The sequence below is a fragment of the Tachypleus tridentatus genome, chromosome 6 (assembly GCF_004210375.1).
Source record: "Tachypleus tridentatus isolate NWPU-2018 chromosome 6, ASM421037v1, whole genome shotgun sequence".
NCBI classification, from domain to species: domain Eukaryota; kingdom Metazoa; phylum Arthropoda; class Merostomata; order Xiphosura; family Limulidae; genus Tachypleus; species Tachypleus tridentatus.
In genome coordinates, this window is record NC_134830.1 from 62,081,921 (window position 1) to 62,106,489 (window position 24,569).

The following is a 24,569-nucleotide window of genomic DNA, read 5'->3' on the forward strand; positions in this document are numbered from 1 at the left end:
CACCACCCACTGCTGACTCTTAAATAACTCATTTACCAATGAATAATGGAATTGACCATCACTTTATAACTCCACCATAGCTGGAAGTGCAAGCATATTTGGTGTGATGGGGATTCAAACCTGCAACTCTTGGATTACAGAGTTGATTGCCTTTACCACCTGACCATGCTGGGCCATTTACACTTATGATAATGAGTTACAACAAAAACACAATGCACAAGTACACAATTGAATTTCATTTATTAAACCAAAGAACAACAGTAAAACGTTACACCTTTTATTTGACCACACTACAGGCAAAAGTAGAAATTTCTCTCCTGTAGTTAATCAATGTTACAATGCAACTAAGTTATAAGTTAATAAAATTCAGTACATACAATGTGAAAATTTGAACTATGTAATCAGAGTCGTATTTTAGTTCAGTTTTTATTTCATCATTCATAGTATTCTCATACAATTGTTGAATTCTAGAACTGTGACAACCATTACCATTTTAATTGTATTATATACGAAGGTGTATGAGAAACGAAACTGGAAAATGTTGTACAAACATCAAGGATCATAATTGTCCAGTTTAGTGTATTTGAACCATATTCACACATAACTCACTTTACAGTACATTATAATTTTGTCGTTTAAAGGTTTCTGAAACTATCACAGCTCTTTAGTATTATTAAAATTGTTAAAACCAACTTTAAATGATAAAAATATTTGTTTTAAAGCATTGTTAGCAGTTTAAGTGCTACAATTAATAACTGCAAAAAAAGAAAGTAAACAGTAGTACAGAAAAACAAAACAAGGAACTTATAGGTGAAAAAAAGTTTTATGTAATAGCTTGAAACAGCTTACTTTTCAGCTTCAGATACAGGTTCCACAAGTTCTTATGAAAAAATAAACAAAAATAAGCTGGGTTACCTTCTCAAATGTGGAACAAACTAGCTTAATAGCATTTATACTGGTATGTATAATCTTTTTTCTACTTGTGATCCTGCCATCAGCAACACCCATTAAAAATCACAATTACAGAAGAATTCAAAACCACTTCTAATGAAGACCACCATCTTTACTGGAACAGAAAGCATCCTTTATTTGTGTATCCAACAAAGGAAAACACACCGATATTTTCCATGCTGTCATTTTCTAGGTTAACAAATACACTAAAAGCTCCAACACTCACTACAGAAAGATTTAATTAACAACCATTTGTCATGACCTGAGCATCTGAACAAAAGGGAAACAAAACTGGCACCTTGTTTTGAATACAGTTTAACTGAAAACAACTTAACCAATCACTAACTGGATTCTGAATTAAACATGTTTATCAGAACCCATGAGTATCAATATTTACATTTGGATGACATGAAAATACTGAACAAGAAAATATTACATCAGTTGTATCATTCTGTCATTGTATTGATCTGCTTCCCCTTGGTTTAGATAGATCCATGGTTTATTGCTCTCTACATAAGACTTGCCCCAAATTCTTGTCTGGCTGGAGGATATCGAGAAATAAAAACTAGTGGAGTGGACTATTAGAAGATACTTCATTAAATTCTCCACTTTTTTTATGCTGAAAGAAATAAACATCTTTTGGTAAAAAAAACAAATTGAAATTATCAGTTTTGCTTATTAAATATTATATCTCTATTTAACCTCAGGGCTTTAATAAGAACAATACTGTATACACTTTAATTAAGGACTATTTCATAATTTAATGTGAGTGTAGCTATATAAATTTATTCTGAACAAACAAAAATTATTTCTACACCACAGAATATATGGTAATATTTATTAATATTAATTTATTAATATTTATTACAAAATTATTTGAGCAGATAATTAAAATTAAATCTTTTTTTTCTTGTTGTTGTTTATTTATTAGATAATGATATAGTTAGATAGTCACAACACAAACTTTTGTTGGCGTATTATTAATAATAATAAAAAAGTTGAATGTTTATCACTAAACATGAATACCCTCATTACTACTAAATGATTTGCTTTAGGTTTAGGTTTGTTTTTCATTTATATACATCAAAACATGCACATAATTTAATAATCACTAGAATTTGGGTTGTTTAATTTACTAACAAATGAAGAGCTGATTAGCATGATAACTGGAAACTTACTTTAAGACAAACATTTGGACTTTCTAATGTTATGTGAAAAGCAAATCTTTTAACACACACGAGTTTCTTTCTTATATCTCCAAGTGATGTTAACTTTATATGTTGTTTACTATAAGTTTATAATTTTGCTTTATGATAAAATTTAACAAATTGCAATAAAACGTATTGCTACTTTTTGCCCTAGTCTTTATTTATACAAAGAAATCAAAATAATCATGATAAGTTTATACCACTTCAGAGCCCTGAACACATGTATACACACACATCAGTGTGTGTGCACACTGATTATAAACATTTGTGTTGCTTATTCTTTACATATCATTACTGCATCTAGTTTTCTTTAACAAGTGTGAAAGTCTCATTTTAGTCTGTTATCGTAAAACTGAATAAAAGTTTAGTAATGGTACAGTGATTCAGGCATATCAGGTCACTGTCACTGGGACCCTTTACATTTTTGTTTTCCAGAAAGACAGACTATACAAGATCACTGTCATTAGAATCTTTTATATTTGAGAAAGACCGTCCTTATGAAGTTACTGGTCATTGAGAATCTTTATATTATTTCAGAAAGATAGACATCGTTAAAAGACTTTACAACATTTAAATTTTGTTTTCAGAAAACTTGTTAACTTCTTTTCTCCAGACATAAATTTACAAAATATTTGTATTTAAAATACTGGTTATAGCCAGTAACTTTCTCAGGAGTCATTTTATTACAATATAAAGTAAATCAACACAAAATTTCATACATTCCTTTGAATATCAAAAGCACATAATCAAGTGAGCTTACATTTTGTAACATTTGAATTCCTTGGATGTGCAGAGACTTTCTTTGTTGCCCTATATCCAAGAGATTCACCTTCAGCCATAGTGTTTCCTGAAATACACTTACACTATAATCCAACAAATATTCATTTTTAACACAGTAATTTTTGTTTCTTAAATATCTATTTTCAGTGTAAAAAATACCTATTTTCCTAAATCAAAAAAGAAAGAAAACAACCATGAACTATAGCTTTAAACCTAAATCCTTAACATTTTTCCGTGGAAGTTTCATTACGTAATGCTTCAAGTAAGCACTAAACAAAGCTTAATAGACAAAATATATCAAAAGTAAAATATTTTCTAGAGTTTACTGGTGGTTCTTGCTGTCTAGGCATATGTTTTATATGATCTTAAAAAGACACTGAGAAGTAGGTGGTTTTAACAACAGTTCATTTTATCAACAATTACTCACACAATAATAGTAAAAAAATATGCTTACAGTTAATCTGTAAATGAGGTAAACTATATATGTAGCTCAAATATGAATGTTCTATTACAATATAAATCCACATTTCACTGCATGTTTCTTTATGACAGCTTTCTTAAAATTAGCTTATTAGCAATTTGAAATCAGAGGTGCATAAGAACAGTGTTTTGGGACTATTTCTTTTAGCTACTTTACAGTAATATTAACTCCAGTCTAGAAAAAGTCACTCTACCCTTGATTATACACTTACTATGATTTAACACTATGTAACAACCACAGTATTCTACAAAATAAAATAAGTAATTATAACTTCAATGAATGCAATCTTAAGTTCTAAACCTTATATGAATAAAAAACAGGAAAACAGTACACATTATTCAAGCAATTAATACTAACTACTTGAATATGTAGTATAAGTTGTATAAATAAAATTAATTAAGTACAATAATAATACTCACAAGTGATTTATTTGCATGAGAAGTATGTTCATGACAACTATCCTTGCAAATTAACTACAGAAAAGTTTCAGCACTTTGCTTCATCATCAAATACAAATGTATTTTTTTTCATTTTGAACATTCCTACAAGTATTTTCATCATGCAAATTATAAATCGATAAGTAATACCTTTATTGTGTTAATATAACCATGTACATTTTGTATATGTGTGTGTGTTTCTCCCAAGATATAAACTCATTAGTTTGTACCCCAAATGTTCATGGTAATTGCTGGACAATAATGTTTATTTGTTAGTAATTAATTTCTTCCACAGCCAAAAAGAGGGTAAAAAAATCATATAAATAATAGTATCACTAACTTAGTTTGTATTTTTAATGCTTTTTTCTCTCTTAATGTCAGTGATTTACTTACACATACACAAATTATAAATGCCCTTATTTTTGGAAAGACATACAAAAAAAAAAAGTATAGTTTTTACTATAATATATGTAACACTATGTAACACAAATTTTGTTCCTGGATAGTATGTGTTATTTCTTTATTGCTTATGTTGTAAAAGTACAGAAAATGGCCATTATTCCCTTCAAACTTTGCTTTTGTGACCTGGATAATGAAATTTAGAAATTAACCTATTTTCTATGTAAAAACGGGCAAATTTGCACATTTTTATTTACATAAGGTCTGTATAAAACAACATATGAATCAAGATTTACATGTATTTGTAATAAAGTTATACAAAAATGTTTAAAAGTGAGTAGTTTTTCAAGATTTATGACTGTAATGTAAATCACTTTCACATATCAGTCACCAAATATAGCCTCCCATCATGTTTTCGTCATATGCTCCCAGGTCAAAAGAGCAAAGTTTGAAGAGAAAAATATGTCTTTTCCCATTTACTTTAGGCATAACAATTGGAAAATAACACTTTCTGCCCAGGAACAAGAAAAAGCAAAAATTTTGTTACATAGTACAATTCTTTTTTTGTTAATAGACCTGCAAGGTTTGTTAAGATGTACAATAAATAAAAATATAAAACCTGGGGGTAGAAAATACTTTTCAGTAATATTAAAATGTTATTTGTCATTAACATAGATTTAATAAAATATTATTTCCAAATTTCATATTTTTATTCTTTAGAAATTCTTCAATTGTTTAGCAGTATTAATCAATTTGCTGCAAATGGGCGTAAAGGTGGGTGGAGTGGGATTAGCCCATGTTGTTCTTTGCAAGCTATATTATTATTATTATTATTATTAGTGTTCACCATGAAAACAATCATAAAAATTACATTCTACAGAACAAATCTAATAAAGCCTTGCCTCCAGTAGCTCTGGTTTCTCTAGCATTCGTACTGTTCGTAGGCCTGTAACAAAACAAAGCATCTATTAGAAATGCCATGTTTACCCCTTTTAACACAAACTAATAATGTACATTATTCATAATAAAATTGTGGTATTTTCTTATAATTATTTAAAATTCAGCTTTCAAAAAATTAATTATAAGTACTTATATTTACATTTTGTCCATGGCCATTCCCCCACCTCCCCGTAGACTCTGTCCTCCAATCAATGCAGGGTTATGACCAGCTCGAATTGGTTTTGCTTTTGAGAAATAAAAACAATTATTTTATTAACTTGTATATTCTTTACATATTACTAAGTACTACATGCTATCTTATAACACTTTTTAACTGTGCATATACACACAAGAGGAGAGACTTTTCATACTTAAGAAAAGCAAAACAGTAAACCATAAAGATAATTAAAACAGAAAAAGAAATAGCTGAAAAACAAACGTTCATAATGAAGTAAATTGTACAGAAACTAATATACCAAAGTAAAATAAGGTTAAAAAATAAAAAAGCTGAAGTAAATGTCTTCACAGCATTCACGCTATGATTCTGTGAAAACAGTTGCACACTTGAAAATAAATATAATGACATTTGATTAAGAATGTATTGGAGCACTTTACTGGAGTATTCTACTTCACTAAATCTCCTATTTAATCTCTGTTGTCTTTGTTATAATAGTTTACCCTCACAAAAAATAGCAAAATACCAACCAGAATGTAAATTTTGTTTTAATTACACAATAAAGTTTTATTTTTGTTCTCTATTCTCCCTCTATGCACTATTTCAGATTGTTTAATACACAGACTTAACTGTAATTATAGAAATGATTTTCACACAGACATGACGTTTGTTTTACCATGATGTATCAGGTCATCCCATAAGTAACGTCTGAAAATTTAATACAGAAAGTGTATCATTATTTCTATCTTTGTAGAAGGTTTTAATAACTAAAATATGTAGTAGGACATGTATAGAAATGTTCAGACAAATGAAAGAAACTAACCCAACTCCACTTTTTCAGATCATTAATCAAATAAACCCTTATGAAGATTGATGTGTCTGAGAAGCACATTAGACATATAATGCTTTATGAATTTAAAAAAGTCAATAGTGCAGCCAAAACTACACAAAATATTCAAAGTGTTTATGGTGCGAAGTCTCTTAATGAAAGAAAATGTCAAAGGTGGTTTCAGAAGTTCACATCGGGTGACTACAGCTTAAGTGATGTGCCATGTTCAGGTTGTTCTGTTGAGTTTAATAATGAATTGCTACTGGCTGTACTTGATGAAGATTGTACTGTAACAGTTGAAAAACTACCACAGAAGCTTGATTCAACCCATTCAACAGTTCACCATCATCTGCAACAGCTTGAAAAGGTGCCAAAACTTGGAAAATGGGTCTCCCATGATTTGACAGAAGCCAACCTTAAAGCAAGAGTGGACATTTACACTTCTCTGCACTGTCGTGAACATAACTCACCTTTTTTTGGACAGGTTAGTGACTGGAGATGAAAAATGGATATTTTATAAAAATGTTGAGCACTACAGACAATGGCTCAGTGCAGGTAAACTGGCTAAAGCACAGCCCAAAATGGACCTCAACCCTAGGAAAGTCTTGTTATTGTGGGATATTGTTAGTGTGATCCACTTTAAGTTGCTGCCACTTAATGTAACAATTACAGACTTCTAATGTTAACAATTACAATGCTTGAATCTTGCAGTGAAAGAAAAGAGGCCTGCTTTGATCAATTGTAAAGGTGTTGTGTCACACCAGGATAATGCATGGCCCCATACAGCAAGAATCACATCTGCAAAGATCGAAAAGCTAGACTGGGAAAAACTCCCACATCCTCCTTATTCTCCAGACCTTGCCCCATCTGATTATCATCTATTTCAAAGTTTGCAGAACTATCTTGATGGAAAAGAGCTTGGAGCATACGAAGATGTCAAAATTACCCTCTTTACATTATGTGGTATTTAAAAATACCATACATTTTCTTCCTGCATTTTAATGTAGTGTTTTTCTCAATTTGTTAGTTTGCTAAAATGTGCAGTTTTCACATATAACATAGTCAAAAACAGCCATCAAGTTCATTTGATTCTGCCTATGTTTGTTCCCTTGTTATTTTCTTGAGATAACACCTATTCTAGCCATGGAAAGTATGACTGTAATGTGCAAGGTTACAAGTCATGTGGACAGTGCTAACTGCTCTGAATAGGTCTGAAATTACCTTTAAAGTAAGTAAGGTTAGGTTTAAACAGGACAGTCTGATAGATGATCTTGGTCAAGTCAGTCAGACAGAAATTCTTTGATCCAGTAAAAGCAATCATCTGTTGTCAAATAAGCAAACACATGTTGTTACAAGCAGTGTTTGTGTTACTAACATAATTAGAATTATTCATTTATGTGTTAAACTGTCTCCAGTTTCCGTTTCATTTGTGCACATTCATTTCTGTAGAGAAATTCATAAACATTATGTAATAAACATCTTATTGAATCTCCTGTTATCCAGTGGGCCTATCACACTGCTCTAAAGAAAATAAATTTTACTTGAATATACTACAAACAGTTTGTACAGACAAAAAAAAGAATTTTACTAACACAATTAAATCTTTAATTTTGAATAAAAACTTTAATTCAATCAACCAAACACATCTTTTAAAATCAATTTATGAAACTTTCCAATTACCATTACTCCTACTTATGAATTTCTTTTACAGTATTACAATAAAAAATAACACTCAAATTTATCAATAGTTATACTTTGGTAATATTCTCTTTACTCAGGTTCAATCTTACAACATCGTAATTGTTTTTTAAGTTTTTAAACTTGTTACATTCTATAAATAATCATTTTAATATTCAAAACTGTAAGCCACAATGCCAGTATCAAGCTTTAAAACAATGTGGAATATTTTCAGGCAAATATTCTAGCACTAATATGACACTTCAGCCGATAAGTTGAACTTTAGTGCAATCACTTCACAAAAGTTGTGAAAATGACCAGTAATATTACATGCAAAACTGCATGGCACAAAATCTCTTAAGTAACAGTTTCATTGTGTGTTTTAAACTGCCATATGCTTGATATACTCACCAATATTAGCTGCATGTCTTCTTGTTATTAAACTCTTCTGCCTCACTGCTTCCTTGATTCTGTCTACTTCTGTTTGGTATCTAGATAATTAACCAAGACAAATTAAGATGTTTAAAAAAGCACTGTTTGGTATACACTTCTTAACATAGACATTAATATGTCAGATCTTAGTGCATGTTAAAAAGTTTTTATGAAGCTATATTACTTTAACTAACTAGTAATAGCTTCTCAGAATTACAGCTTTTGAATAAGAGCATATTTTAGTCTATGTATGGCTATGATACATTTACGAGGTTCACAATTGTATCTTAGAATGGCTAGTATGGGTATTAAGACTCTTATTGATAAGCAGAAAACAAAGGTTGTCAACCTGAAGATGACCAAGGAAGGTCGAAACATTGTTCTCTGCTTATCAATAAAAGTGTTAATACCCATATCAGCTGTTCTGAGACACATTTTTATTTCAAGTGAGTTTCTCATAATCAAGAAGGAGGGATCACAACTTACTCCTGGTAATAAATATTTATTTCAACAGCAGTTAATCATTTACTAATATTATGATAAGATGAATGTGCTTAAAAGTGGTTTATAAAACAACATCAATAAATTATAGCACCCATGTTAAACCAAGTCATAACACACAACTTTTCCAGGACCATTACTACTTGTTTTTTTTTTTTTTTTTTTACAATTAAGATCTATTCCTATTGAAAATATTTGGTATGAATACTAAATTTATTTTTTAAACCAAATTATTAGCATCCATCCAATTTTTATAACTTTATTTTCCATGTATATTCACAAGTTTTTCATTTATTTTAAATCATACTATTAGTAAAGATTAAGTCCCTGAAGTACTTTACACCTTAATTTAAAACATCAAGTACACGAAATGGAAAGTTAGAGTTTGACATCTATAAACATTTGAGAAAAGCTACATGAGAATTATCTGCACTAGCCATCCCTAATTTAGCAATGTAAGACAAGAGAGAAGGCAGCTGGTTATCATCTCTCACTGTCAACTCTTGGGCTACTCTTTTACCAATGAATAGTGGAATTGACCATCACATTATAATGCCTCACAGCTAAAATGGTAAGCATGTTTGGTGTGACAAACAGTCACACTGTAATCCTCAGATTACATGTCTAGCACCCTAACAAATTAGCCATACCAGGTAAAGAACTTGGTGCAATCAATACATGTAGTTTAAAATATTTTTCTTTTAATTAATTAATATACACAACTGTTACATTTTCAAATCTGATACCAATTTCTTAAAAAAACATTCAAACAAACAATACTGAGTGGCATTAAAAACGCAACAACGTACATACAGTTAAACAATTTTAATATGTTAGGTTAAACATAAGTTTTTTATGAAACAACTCATTTTATTATTTGTGTTTTTAATACCACTCAGTACACTTTAATACTACTGAAGTAATGCAATGTAGTTTAATAGTGAATAAAATATGAAATCAACATAAATCATTATACCTCTTTCTGTCTTTCATAGCACTTTCCTTGGCATCTTTAAGAGCTAATTCCAGACACTTGATCCTTTCCATTGTTGCACGTAATCGTTTCTCCAACTTAGGTAGTTCACATCGTAGATCAGCATTATCACGTACCAGCTAAACAATAAAATGTGCACAAGGTTTTGAAAATTTTCAGGTTTCTCAGGTTAATTTACAATAGTTAACAGAAATGTTACTTTTAATTCAGTAACAACACAGCAAAATTTGGAAAGAGAAACTAAGAATAAGACCTCATTTTTATGTCAGAACACTAGTGAAAAATAAAATTACAGTAAGTTTTATTTTTCTACATGCTTTTTTGTTAATATGTATAATAAATACTGAATTGCTATTTTAATAGACATAATAGAAAACACAAGAATCCAATCAGTATTCTTTGCTCTTGTAAACAATGCTACAGACAAAGTTGGCACACATACACTAAACCACTGAGAAAGAGAGAAAAAAAAAGTGCAAGTATGAAAGACTAACTGAACACAAAACACTGGTAATACACTGAGGCACTAAGCCTTTCTAACATTTTTGCACAACTAGCATGAAATACATCATTGACACAACTACAAAGATGTTTGTAGAGGATTTAGTTGTTTTGAATTTTATGCAAAGCTACACAAGGGCTATCTTATTTAGCATTCCCTAATTTAGCAGTGTAAGACTAGAAGGAAGGCAGCTAGTCATCACCACCTGCCGTCAACTCTTAGGCTACTTTTTTACCAATGAATAGTGGGATTGAAAGAGCGAGCACGTTTAGTGTGATGGATTCAAACCCTCAACCCTCAGATTACGAGGCTAGTGCCTTAACCACCTGGCCATACTGGGCCATTTGTAGAGGAAATAAAACTTTTTAATCCACTTGACATAATTAGAGTTTGTGTGTAGTACGTGTTATGAATTATTATTTTATAAGTGGCTGTTATCTGTCTCATATTGCACAGACATATGAAAATAGATAGCATAACTGCAATTGATTTGGAGCTTGGATTAAGCTAAGAGCAAAATAAAAAACAGCAACTGAAAATGTTCCTTTACTTTATAGTACATTTATCAAACATTTAACATTATGTTGTTACTTCATACAAGAGAGAAAAAAAATTTTACTGAAAAATGACAACTATTTATGCTAATACTGACATAGAAATATGAGCTCAATATATATTTTGGAGATCAGATCCCCGATAAATAGAGACAGCAAAATGCAAAAAAGAAATTCTTTATACAAATAAAAAAAAATTAAAGTTGTATGTAATATATATGTAAAAATGGCTGGTTTGGGTTGAGAAAATTATGTTGTATGTGATGCACCTTTCCATAAACTAAGAAAATAATATCTGTTCACATGCATGACAGAATAAATAATACATTACCCACTTAGCAGTTAGGAGTCATTCTACAGATATTGCATTTAATTGTGGTGACATAACACTCCCTTCAGATCTAGTTACAACACTGATATTTTTGTGGATCATGTACATAGCACACTCAATTTTGTGCAGTTGTTACATGCAACATATTGTACACTGCCAAGTGCTTTATTAATAAACATATTATGAGCTACTTTCATCAAATTTGCTATAATTAATATTTATTATTATGTGTTTCTATTTTTATAAAAATATATATGAAAGAGAAGATAACATCATAAATATTGGGATCTCATATTTGTATGTGTGTGTTTTTTTTTTTATAACAAAACAACATTGAGCCATCTGCTGAGCCCACCAAGGGGAATCGAACCCCTGATTTTAGCATTGTAAATCCGTAGACTTACCACTGCACTAGCAGGGGGTGATCTCATACCTATGTTCAAGACTTCGATTCTTCACAATGGGTACAACCACTTAACATGTTAGAGATGCAGTTGTACAAATACTAAAATGAACTAAGTCCTGCAACAAATTTGACTAAAATACAGTATAAAGCAGTATTAGATTATTTCTGCTATCCTATAACATGGCTTAACTAAATGAGCACAGAACTGGTCAAACAGAGAAGTAATGTTGATTATAATTCTAAACTTACAAATTCTATCTTCATGAAACATAATAACAACCATAACTTTCACAATTTAAAATGCTTGATACAAATATTAATTGTTTCAAAACTAAATTACTAGCATGCATACATTTCTTATTGACATATGCACATCATAATGCTTGACATCTCAATTGTACAGTTTATAAGCATGCAAAACCTAAAGTATGAATGTTAAAACTGTCCTACACCAGAAAGAATCAAATTATAGCATCAGCTTACCAACTCATTATAAAGATACATCTGCAATATGCCAATATCAATCTAACTCAGATTGAAAAGTTGGAGTTCATGTTTATATTAATGTGACAGACAAAAATTGTTCATCATACAGTTTGTAAATTGTCCTTACATAACTATACAACCTCCTGAACATGTATCTTAAAGTTTTTCCAGGACATCCATATACTTTGTCTTGCAATTTTTCTACTCTAACATAAACTGTTACAAAATCAGCAATGTAAAAACATGCAGTATTGCTAATTCTGGCAACAAATGTATGATGCCACGTTGAAAGATACAATGTACCTGAAATCCATGCACATAGGGTTAACCCTCCTCACCTGCTTGTGAACTTTGGTCAGTTGGTCTAGATTGTTTTCCAGGAACACAATCTTCTGTTTCTGTGCAAGGCTGCCACCTATATCTTCACTCTCATCTTCAATTGCAGACTTTTTAACCCGACTCTGCAAGTCTTGAACAAATAACCTTCGCAGATTGTGAAGTGTCTGAAGTTCCTTGGCCTAATATGATATTTAGTCAAAACATAAAATGGAATTTTATATGAATAATGATTTAGTGTGGTAATCTTTATCACATAAATCTTACACTCCAAAAGTAGTAACTTGTACCTTATTTTTTTCCAAATCCACTGAAAATACTCCACTTACACAAAAACACGTATAAGTAATAAAATCCAAAATGTTTGGATTTTTTTTTAACTTTTCCAATGTTACATGACATTTCACCACTTAATAAAAAGTGTAAAATACTTAGCTAACAGAAAATTGGGCTCAGGTTCATAGAACCTTCAACTAGAACTCCTCTCAAATGTATGCTTCATGCAAAATTTGAAAATTTTGTTATTCCATAATTTGTCTATAATTATTAAAAACAGACAAGTGTAAGAAGCAATTAATTTACTTGCTTTCATGACCTAAATGGAACATTTAAAACACAATGTTTTACTGAGCCATACATTTTTTTTAGTGCTTAATAACTTAAGATATCAAGCATTATGTTTTCAAGATTAAGTTTGTGAATATGCAAAACCTAAAAAACTGTTAAAACTATTCTACACCAGAAAGAATCAAATTAAAGCCATCAACTTACCAACTCATAATCTATTATTTGGAAGAACTGTGCAATCAATTTGATATAAAACTACACTCACACGCAAACATAACAAAACAAGCAACTGATAAAGTATTAAATGTAGAATATGAAAGAAATGTTACTCTTCATCAGTAAGTTAGACCTTTTGCTGCTACAAGAGGCTCCCACCTTTGTTTCTTGGTTTGTTTAATTTTGAATTTCACATAAAGTTACATAAATGCTATCTGCATTAGCCATCCCTAACTTAGTGGTGTAAGTCTAGAGGGAAGGCAGCTAGCCATCACCACCTACTGCTAACTCTTGGGATACTCTTTTGCCAAGGAATAGTGGGATTGACCATAACATTATAATGTCCCCACAGTCGAAAGGACGAACATGTTTCATGCCATGGGGATTCAAACCTGTGACCCTCAGATTATGAGTTGAATGCCCTAACCACCTGGCCATGCCAGATCTTGTTTCTTGGTAATAATGCTAAAGTGCGTGTTATGTATAGACAATCAATTAGCCTTTTCAACAAATATGAACATTGCCAGCAAATTGCTACTTTGTTATCCTGACCTGAAGCCATGTAGTCTGTCACTAAACCAATTCTATACAAGTATACTTTAAAATTATCTACCTCAAATCACCGATTTCATCAATACTAAAGCACTGTGTAGAAATACAGGCTCCAGAAAGCAGGATGCGAGATCACGTCATTTTGTTGTTATACATTAAGCATTAGAGTATACACCATCCTATTAGTTACATGTGCTGTTTCTTAATATAAAGGATTCTGGAGCTGGTATCCCAGTATACAACAGTATATCTGTTGTTTTTTTTAAGATATAACAAAACATCAACACACCATATTTCCTACATTCTTTGCTCAGAACAACACACTTTATAATATTTTAATAATTTAAAAAACAAACTCCAGATTGATTTAAAATATAGTATCTGAAACTACATACAACAGTCTCTTCCAGTCCTTTCAAATCTTGATGAGCTTGTTCCTTACGATCATTTAATAAGCTGGAAAGAAAAGCAAATAATGCTTAAATTTGGTGTAAAAGTAACAATGTGATACAGAAGAAGAGATGCAGATATATATCAGTCTGTTTTACCACAATTTCCTGTTTATGTTATTTATTTATTACTTTAAAATACTATTCACATTGAATATTGACTATAAAATTAATGTTATGATTAAAATTGTACACAAAAACTGTTGAATTGCATTAAATAACTTTGGTTATTAATTCTAACACAGAATTAAGGTGAATTAGTTAGATTATAAACAATACCAATTGCCTTTGTTGTTATTTCAACACTTTTTGACTTATACATACACAGTTAAAAGATGTACAACTCTAAAATAATTACACAGTAAATAGTTTATTAAAAATGATCCAGCCCTAAAATGACTCTACATGACATGTGGTGACATTATAACACTGAAACATGTGGAGTCATTTTAGGGATGGTTATTGTTTTAATTTTTCATATCGTGTAGTTATGCAAGCATTGTACTCCTTTTAACTGTATATATGTTCCACAAGTACCATTTTAAATTATTTATTTTTGAATTTCTTTACATTTATAACTTTTGCACTGCAAAACAAATTAAGTTTAGCTCTAAAATTACATGAAAAAATTTGATAACATCTTCATAAATCATAAACACAAGGAAAACATAATTCAGTAACTAGTCATGATAAAAGTTTACATGTTACATAATGTACATTTATCCTAAGAGAATGTCTAGACTGACAGTTAAGCATAATGTTAGAGATCTTATAAACACTAAGAAATTAGAAAGGAAAAATTATATAAAATTAATTATGGAAAAAATTCAGTTCAATGACATACGTCAACTGTCAAAAATACTCCTGCTGTATTTGAACAGATAAAAATAAAATACTAAAATATAAAAATCCTGTGAAAGTACTAATGTGCCCCTAAGAGAAAACAAAATTCATTTATTGTCCATAAAGTTATTACACAAGTTCCTGGAGCTTCTGGCTTTTTTCCTGTTCTTCTTGTTTCACTTTCTCATATTCTTTCTGTACTCTCTCCTGTGCTAATGACAGTTTCTGATTTACACTGTGACAAATAATGCAACAGAGATTAAGGAACTAGCATAAGTAATAACAACAACAAATCAGTCAATTTTTGTTTCCTTAAAACAATTATTCAAAACCTTACAAAAGATAATCTACAGTATGAATGCACAGATACAAATGCATTTACCATTACAGTTTAAACATTTCTTAAGGTACAATGAATAAAACAATGCGAGTTTTCCAAACCACACCATTATTTAAAAAAGGAAAATTAAAATATTGAGTAATTTGAATTATTTCATAGCCGTGTATAAAATACACACTACAATTAATTATTATAATGGTTTATACGTAGCAAATAAAATTCCTATACAAAATACTCTATAACCATAAACTGCTTTTTGGCTGGTTGTTGTAAAGCAAACAGCTATACACTGGACTATGCAGTGTCCACCACAATGAAATACCTCCTTAACCTTACCAGTGACGTAGTGTAAAATATATCAAAGGAAGCTTGACACAGTTTATTTTGAACATAAATGAAAGAAAATTAATTTTTAACCCGCATTCAAAATCCTATAAAGTATTTTCATCTCCCTTTTCTTCTGCACATGTGTGTTACCATTTTAAGACTTTTTATTAACCTAACCTTTATTGAATACATCTATATTTCCAATCAAAATTCCAAACCTGAATGTAATTACAAAACATAAGGACACTTACTCTTTAAGTTCGTCTATTTGTTCTTGTTTCTCTGACAATTCATTTCTTAATGCTGATAGCTGTTTCTGATGGGTATCTCTATGCTTTTCTATCTGCTGTTCCAATGCTGATTTTATCTTTTCTGCATTATCTTTCTCTTTTTCTTTCTCCTTTGAGGTCATAATATGCATTTCATCTTAAAATATAAGTTTTTTATTCAGAAATAATAATACAGAATACAACACTTTCATACAATATCAGAAACTGTGTTGCAAATAGTTTTATATAACTATTATAAGAAATACATGTTTTCTCAGAAGATACTTCATAAACAAAATAAGCCTAACCGAAGTTATATTCCACGAACTTACCTTTCACACAGGACTAACAGCAGATGTACATGACACAGTGTTTTACAGAATAGCTATATAAACTTAGCAAGTTATAATAATAAGTAATTTAAGCCTGGAAAAGTGATAAAACATTAAGTGCAAAATTTATATCGTAAATAATTAAACACTACTTAATAAACTTATGTAAGGCATCAGTTAATATTTAGAGTTGAACTTCCATTAGAAAATCTGTGGTATGTACATTTTGATTCATTGGTTTCATGATGGTAGAAAGTACACACAGGATTTATTACAAAACAAAGTTGGTCTAGCTTACTGTCCATAATCCAAAATTGATCATCAGAAAGCTGTAATATTTGTTAGATGAGATAAGATATTACAGAAAGAGAAATTCCAGTGTCAAGAACAGTTTAGGAAGTATTATATGGAATTTCCATATTGATAACTGTATAAAAACAGCATCAAATATATGAAAATACAGGGTGTTTGGAAAGTCACTGTGCACTTATATATTTATTAACAGACAAAACTGCACAGTGACTTTCCGAACACCCTGTATATTGTACCATTAGAAATTACTGTTGACATTTCATATCTGAACATTAGAATTGTTCTTGTAAGGCACCACTGCTGAAATGGTAAAAACTTATGAAAGGCTTATAAACACCGTCGGAAACTACTTTTAATTAGTATATATAGTAATGTGGATATATAAGTGTGTTGGGTTAAGGATTCTTCTACAGTATATGTTTGAATTATTGGCAATAAATTTAACAATAAATGTACAGCATGCACTCCACTTGTTTTTAAAATACATATTCAAAACAAGTTAAACATAGAATACCCTTTTACAAAACAAATTATTTTTGTTATTTCTTCCAAACTGTTTTTTTCACTCTAACATAGAAACTGTTAGGCCTTTCTCTCCTGTGACTGTTAACTTAATGTTTTCTACTTTTTCTCTTTCCCATAACTTTTACTCTGTTTATGTAGTCACAGCTATTTATATATCTATTACTTAGGCCTTCTAGAAATCTCCACAACCTCAACATCAATGGATTGCAAACACAACATTCAATAGCCTTGACATCAGCAATTTGTGAAACATAAAGTAAATAAATTAATAATACTACTTGCAATAAACAGTCTTTTATATCTGATAAAAACACCTGAACAAAGAGCATTAGCCATTGATGTCATTCCTAAACTTTAGAGAAGATGACTTTTGACAGAAACAGTTTTCTTGCAAAATGGGGTTCTAATTTCCCTTATTGAAACATAATTTGAAGAACTGAATAGTCAAATATTTTATACACAAACATTACCAGCACAGTCTCCCAATTTCACCATTATATACATTTAAATAAGGGGCTAACTTGTGTTAATTATTAGGCATGGCTTGCCCACCACCTTGGCAGACCTGAAAGATATCATACACCAATTAAAAGGCAACTACTGGAAATTGTACATTGTCATTCAGTTGTGTATCAGGTTTTTCTCATAAACCAAAGCAATGATGGACATCATTGGTATCAGACAGTAATTAATTTCCTCCAGTAATAATTATTTTTGTCATTGAAATCATTTTTCCCACTGTCTCATTTATCACACATTTTAGCTTTCTGTTCATTAGTTTTACAGTTATGCCCATCATACTATGTCAAATAATTTCATAATACCTAAGTGATAATTTAGAGTTAGTGTGATTTTTATTAAACGTTATTTGCTGTAGGTAAAAATAATAACTGTTATGGTATGAATGCATTTTTACAGCTGGAACAACATGATTATAAATAATTATACTTGTCATAAGGCCTGTCACATATTTTTAACATTACATCTTCTGTCATGCTTGGGGACTGTCAATAATAAAAGAGTACAACACTATTTTAACCATAATACATATCTGCTGCAGTTATTGGCAATAAAACAAATAATACCACAGGTATGTAAAATTCATCCACTATGACTTCTAGAAACAGAAAACTGGAGAACAAATATTTTTGTTGTAGTCTAACATGAATAATTATGGTTGATAACTTATGCAAACAAATTTTAATCAACTTTCATCAGTACTTTCCACTTTCACGATGCAGGACTTATTTCTTAAAGACTAATGTTTGAAAATATTGTTTCTTGGAAAGATAATTCTATTCACATACAAAACAATTTAAATTGGTAAAAACTATGAATTTCCTTTGGTTTAGTTGACGTTAAACACAAAACCACGCAATGGGGTATATACGCCCCCCCACCATAAATATGGAAACCCAAATTTTAGTATCATAAGCCTGTAGACTTACTGCCAAGCCACTGTGGGACAAGAAATTATACCACTCAAAAGAATAAAAATTTAGAATGGAATGAATTATTAATCAGACTTTTCCAATTAACCAAAGTATAGTACATTTTCAATAGACACAGACTACATACAAAAACAAAGTTTTATAAATAGCAAAATTAATTTTAGTATAAAGTACAATATATATTTCCACTTTTCTTTGCTTAAAACCTTACCAGCTGCCTTCAACTTGGAACATTCTTCATTCAGTTGGTCTATAGCTTCCTCCAACGTTCTCCTTTTATTTTCTGCATCACTCAAAGATTCTTGAAGGGTCTTCACTTTTGCCTCATACTAAGTTGATTAAAATATTCATTACTAATGTTCATGTATCCTTTAAAGGAAGGATGACTCTGATATGATACTTCTCTATGAATTTTGAATGAGTTAAAATATTTTAAAATGATTAACTTTTGCATCCAATCACCAAAAAATATTATCTATATATTTTTTACAGATGATTTAAACAGAATATTTTTGATGAACAAACAATGGTTAAATGGACAGCAACTCTCTTAGAGTTATTTGACACCTGGTGGTAAGTCTTGGAGGACTAATCTACAAGAGTAGTACAGATAGAAAAAGTAGTGCATCTGTGCTAAATTGGTAGCTTAGTCCTCCAAAATCTTTCTTTGAAAGTTCACACCAAACAAGGTACTAATTTCACATTTCATCTTGTTTGTTCATCTTCAGTTATATCTATAATCATAATACATGCACAATATATTTCATACAAACTGATGTACAAATATAATTTCTTACCATCTAATCACAAGTAAGATTTATATTCCATGTGTCATTGTTAATTGAAGTTATAATTTTCTATTATAAAATAAAATTTTATTTATTTAATGTTACATTTTATCTATAAATTAGCAAATAACTAGAACTTTAAGGAATAACAAGATGTTCTTAAACAGATATTTAGGTTTTTATCTCTGCTGAAAAATTATATATGAAATATTTGAAATGTGTTTCAAGCTGTCAGTGCTTTTATTCTAAGTTCATTGTTTCCTCTATTAGAAATAAGAACACAATACACTTAGTAGTTCTACAATTTTACAAAATTACAGAGAAAAGAAGCAGTCAAAGAGTACTTCATAATCACTTTAAAAGATCATTAGGTTTCAATAAAAGTCAGATCACTAAAGTTAAAAGTAAAAAGACATCACATTATATGTACATATATACAGATTGAACAATTTGTATATGCCAATGCAGTGAAGTGTCACCCCAACTATGATCATTGGTGGTATAAGCACCTGAATATTCAATAAATGGTGAATTTCTAATCAGTTCTAAGGGCAAGTTAACATAAATAAACTTATTATGAAAAGAAGTAACAAAAGCATTCACACAATAGTGTTAAATTATTTGGAAGTAGAAAACTTCCTAAGTTCACCTTGCAAGAAGAAACATTTGAATGCAATAAAGCATTCAGGACAGCAACAGGCTTATAAAAACTACCCAGCAACCCAACTTGAAGCAATGTTTTCAACCAGACTATAAAGGCTATCATTACAAAAGAAAATTCTCTGGACTCCAAAATACATTACAATGTAATTGAACACTGGTACTGTCTAGATAAACAAACAAAGACTAAAGCTAACAGTGAATAAGAAGCTTTTAGTCATATTTCAAATTTAAGAATTGTCTTCATGAAGTAACTGCTACAGAATCTGAAATCACAGTAAACCTATTTGTCCACATACCTGGCAAGTTTCCCCATGCAAGTCCAATAGATGGTTTTTTTGTTGTTTTTTTTATATTTGATCTACTTAAGTATTGTCATGAAAGTAAATAACTACATAGACTAAAAAGTCTCTGGAAAGCAAACAAGAAGAGTGATTTAAGATTGTTAGAATGAAAATAGCAGAGTCAAACAGTTGACTTTGCAATCTTGCAAAAATGCTTGTTACAGTAAATACTGTAATGTTGGGCCAAATACTTAGCATGAACACTGATGAAAAGAAGGAAAGAACCTAAAACACATCATTCTTATACAACTCAATTAACCTCAGTAACTGGCAGAAAAAACAACCATTTACATACCACATGTTGTATTTCATCTACATAAATATATGTCAGTATGCATAAGCATCTGTGTGTTTGTATGTAACTCCTTATATGTTTCAACATTTCTTTATCAATCAGCACCAAACATGACACAGCATCACAGAATGACATAATTTCATATTGATAGAATCACTGAAACAGTACATCTTTTAATGTTTATTATTATATGGAAAAAATTGGATGTACAATTTCCTATCCTTTGTTACAAACGAGTTTTTATTTCACCCATCCAACTGATGGATACTCCAGCTAGTATCCAATATTTGCACTATTTAAGATATATAACAGCAACTTACAATACAATTAAATTAATTTACAAATTGTATATTATTTTAACTATGTTGCATAAAAACATCCACAGCCAGTGATATTTTTTTTAAATTATGGTTAATGAAAGTAACACTTTTCCTACAATAGTGTAAACTAGAAACAAAACAATCTGTATAAAGAAGATCATTTCTCACCTGACTGATTAATAATCGACATTCTGTCAGCTCCTTCTCACTGATTTCAGTCTTCTTGTTACAATCAGACTGGAAAACCTCTAACTGGCTACAACGCTATGAAAACCAAAGAGCGAAGGTTAAATATTACAATTAATATACTACTTCATTATAGGTAATTCATGCATACATCAAAATACTATCTCATACATCACTTATCTTCAGATAATTGTATAGTTATTACATAAGTAAATTATATTAACATCTGAATATTTTTTTTTACCAATTATTCTCTATATCTTATTTTGTTCACCAGTTCAAGTGCACAAAATAAGAAAGTTTTTATCACATAATTTTTTTGTATTTTCACTATAACAAAAGTATTAAACATATATTCTTGAACAGATTTAGTTAGAGACAAACTACTGAACTGTTTGTCTGAAAAAAAAAAAAAATGTTTCCCTTAATATATCAAAAACTTTGAAGTTAGGCACAAAACTATGCAATGGACTATTTGTCTTCTGCTCACGACAGGTATCAAAATGCAGTTTACAGCACTGCAAGTCCACAGACATACCTCTATGCCACTGGTGGTATATTAAAAGAAAAACACTATAAATATAATGCACATATCTGAAACCTAAAATTAAATATATTAAAAGCTATATGGAAATTTTAATTTTAAGTTATTAATGAATATTTTAACCCACTAGCTTCTACCTGAGCTAGTGCCTTTGCTTCAGATTTCATCTTGCTAATAAACAAACGAGCAACTGTAAATTCTTCGTCAATTTTTCCATTTACATCTGATAAAGGCTGCCATGAGAAAAATAGCAAAAATTAATATTATTAATCATAGTTTATAAATTCTAACTTCTAGTAATATAATATATTAAAGTATGTTTTTCAAGCTTTACCTTAAATATCAAAAATCACTTTCATTTTTTTCTTTACATTGAAAATTTGAAGAAAAAAAATTAGTGTTAAAATAATTTTACTATAAATAAAGAATAAATCTCATATTTATAAAAATGTTGTTTATATAAGACATATTACTACACAGTTTTATAAATATAAATCAGTAATACAGCAAATTAATTTATGTTAATTAGTTTAAATGTTCAGTTGCCAAAATTATAAACAACTGTCGTTCATATAGCTTCAAACACATCATCACCTCAAATTAAATAAATGGATTACATACTGTTTAATTTATTGTAGAATACATTCAATGGATCTCTAACAAAGTCCTCAACTTTACTTTGTTGCATTATCTCCTTTACACTTTTAACATTATAGTTATATTAAACATATAAGTAATAAATACATATCTAACAGTTTGAAACATTTATTAACCTAATTACCACACAAATTGCTAATTCTGCAAACCCAACTAACACATTTGTATAGTAAAACATAGCAGCAAAATAGAGTAGTAAAACTAGAGTAAATATTATGCCTTTGTTTCTTGATAAACACTGCTAGAAAATCAATCCTTTTAGTCAACTTACTATAAAGTATTTTAACACAACATGATAAAAATAAAAGTCAAGTAAAGAATTTATTTTAGCATCTTAAACCACGAGAAACTAGGAAAAGTCAAGTAGAGAACTTACATTAGTCTTAATACACCATGAAAAATAGATATCAAAAACAACTTCTATAAAGTGGCTAAACAGGACTTCAAATATATTCAGGTTACACAGGAGAAAAAAAAAAAGTATTAGTAAACAAAATTCCTTAGACTTGTCCTAATAAACAACATAATATGCCGGTTAGAGATAATATATTTGATTATTTTAACATGCTACAAAAAAGAAACTAAATCTGTGAACTTGTTTACTTTGAAACATATTAACCACCTATTTCAAGAGACTAAGAGATATCAAAGATATAGATTAATAGTTGGAAGTACTGATATAAAAAAGGGAAAAATATCAGAAAAGCAGCTCATTCTGAAGTGTCTGTACAAGTTGAGAGAAAATAGATAAATTTTATATCACTATTTATCCATTTCCAGCATATTTCAATACACCATGTCCAACCTTCTAACATACAGGCTACCTAAGAAGATAAAAAGTATCAAAGACTTATTTCAAGATACCCTAACACATCACTGTAGAATGGTAAATACTGTAGATTTATATTAATGATATACTGTAACATATGAAAGTAGCTAGCTTCTAAAATCCAGAGTCACTGAAATATCCTTTTCTCTTTTAGAAATTCATGCTGACGTAAAAAACTTTACCAGATATGTTACCCACAATTCCTTTTTCTAAAACAACATAACATGATTCCAAAACAATTTGGGAATTTGAATATATTATTAGTTTAACTTAATAATTATATCTATCTGAAATACAAGTGCTAACAGCTCACTGGACACTTCTTTTTTCAGAAATTGAAAACAAAGTACTGTTCTGGGGTTTCAGTAGTTATGTAATAGATATGTTGATGCATTCATTTTATAATTTTTTGAGTAAACAAAGTTTAAATAATATTCATTAAACTAATTTTTATTTTTTTTCACTTTTATTACTTTCATATCTGTAGGTTTTCCACCAATGACAGTCCCAATCTCTCCAAGGTCTTTCAACAAGTTGGATAACATATCTGTGATCCTTTTCTTCTGGTGAGCATTTTGCTCCTTTTGCTGTTTTAGGTCACTCTGAGATGCATTTAGCTGGGACTAAACACATGTAAAAATACTCATAACTACAATGTTCAATGAAGGATAAATATATTAACTAATTATCTGTACCATGAAAATGCCCATCAAAACTCTCTACTCACAAAAGAGTACTATTTAACATCACTCCAATTACTGTTCAGATTTTTCTATTTATTTTATTAAACCCTGAATTAACTGATTATTTATAACAAAGTCCCCTTCCAAAAAATTGTCATTTAAGATATCATAACTGGAAGTAGCAAGGTATAACTATGCTGGTTTTGGTTATTTTACAATATAATGAAATACATCATTTGGTTTGCTTTTTTAAGTAGAATTACAAAGACAGGTGTCTTATTTCAATATGATGTCACAGCCACATATGCTAAAGTTACTTACCAACTTTTGGTTTAGTTCATCACTAAGAATTTCGTAATCTCTATTCTTTACTTCCGCTTCATGTGACTTCTGATCATAGTTGACAGCCAGCTCCTCCAGAGCCTGAAGTACTTCCTTTACCTCCTCCTTAGCTGCCTCATTCTCTTGCTGGATCTTGTTCATCTCCTGTTGTAGGTTCTCATAATCTCGGCGAGTAGTCATGATCAGCTGAAAAAGAAACAACAAAAGACAAAAGCAGTTCATGAAAAATTCAAAAGGCATTACATTCTAAATAAAATAGGTAATGCTTTCAGCATATCTCCAATATCCATTCCATCAAATGGTCACATATTAAAAACATC

The 24,569-nt window shown here is 29.9% G+C and overlaps 1 pseudogene across 1 annotated transcript in view; it reads right to left on the bottom strand.

Annotated features, from left to right (window-relative positions):
• Window positions 1-223: 223 nt before the first annotated feature.
• LOC143252664 (kinesin heavy chain-like) overlaps window positions 224-24,569 on the bottom strand; it is an 84,940-nt pseudogene continuing 60,594 nt past the window's right edge. Inside the window, exons 13-27 of the transcript XR_013029098.1 lie at window positions 24,229-24,435; window positions 23,698-23,847; window positions 21,876-21,971; window positions 21,177-21,272; window positions 18,813-18,930; window positions 15,964-16,138; window positions 15,179-15,280; window positions 14,149-14,209; window positions 12,421-12,600; window positions 9,786-9,922; window positions 8,288-8,367; window positions 5,356-5,440; window positions 5,159-5,202; window positions 2,920-3,006; window positions 224-1,570 (exon numbers count right to left, since the gene is read on the bottom strand). The product of XR_013029098.1 is annotated as a kinesin heavy chain-like (transcript). The remainder of the gene's footprint in view (window positions 1,571-2,919; window positions 3,007-5,158; window positions 5,203-5,355; window positions 5,441-8,287; window positions 8,368-9,785; window positions 9,923-12,420; window positions 12,601-14,148; window positions 14,210-15,178; window positions 15,281-15,963; window positions 16,139-18,812; window positions 18,931-21,176; window positions 21,273-21,875; window positions 21,972-23,697; window positions 23,848-24,228; window positions 24,436-24,569) is intronic.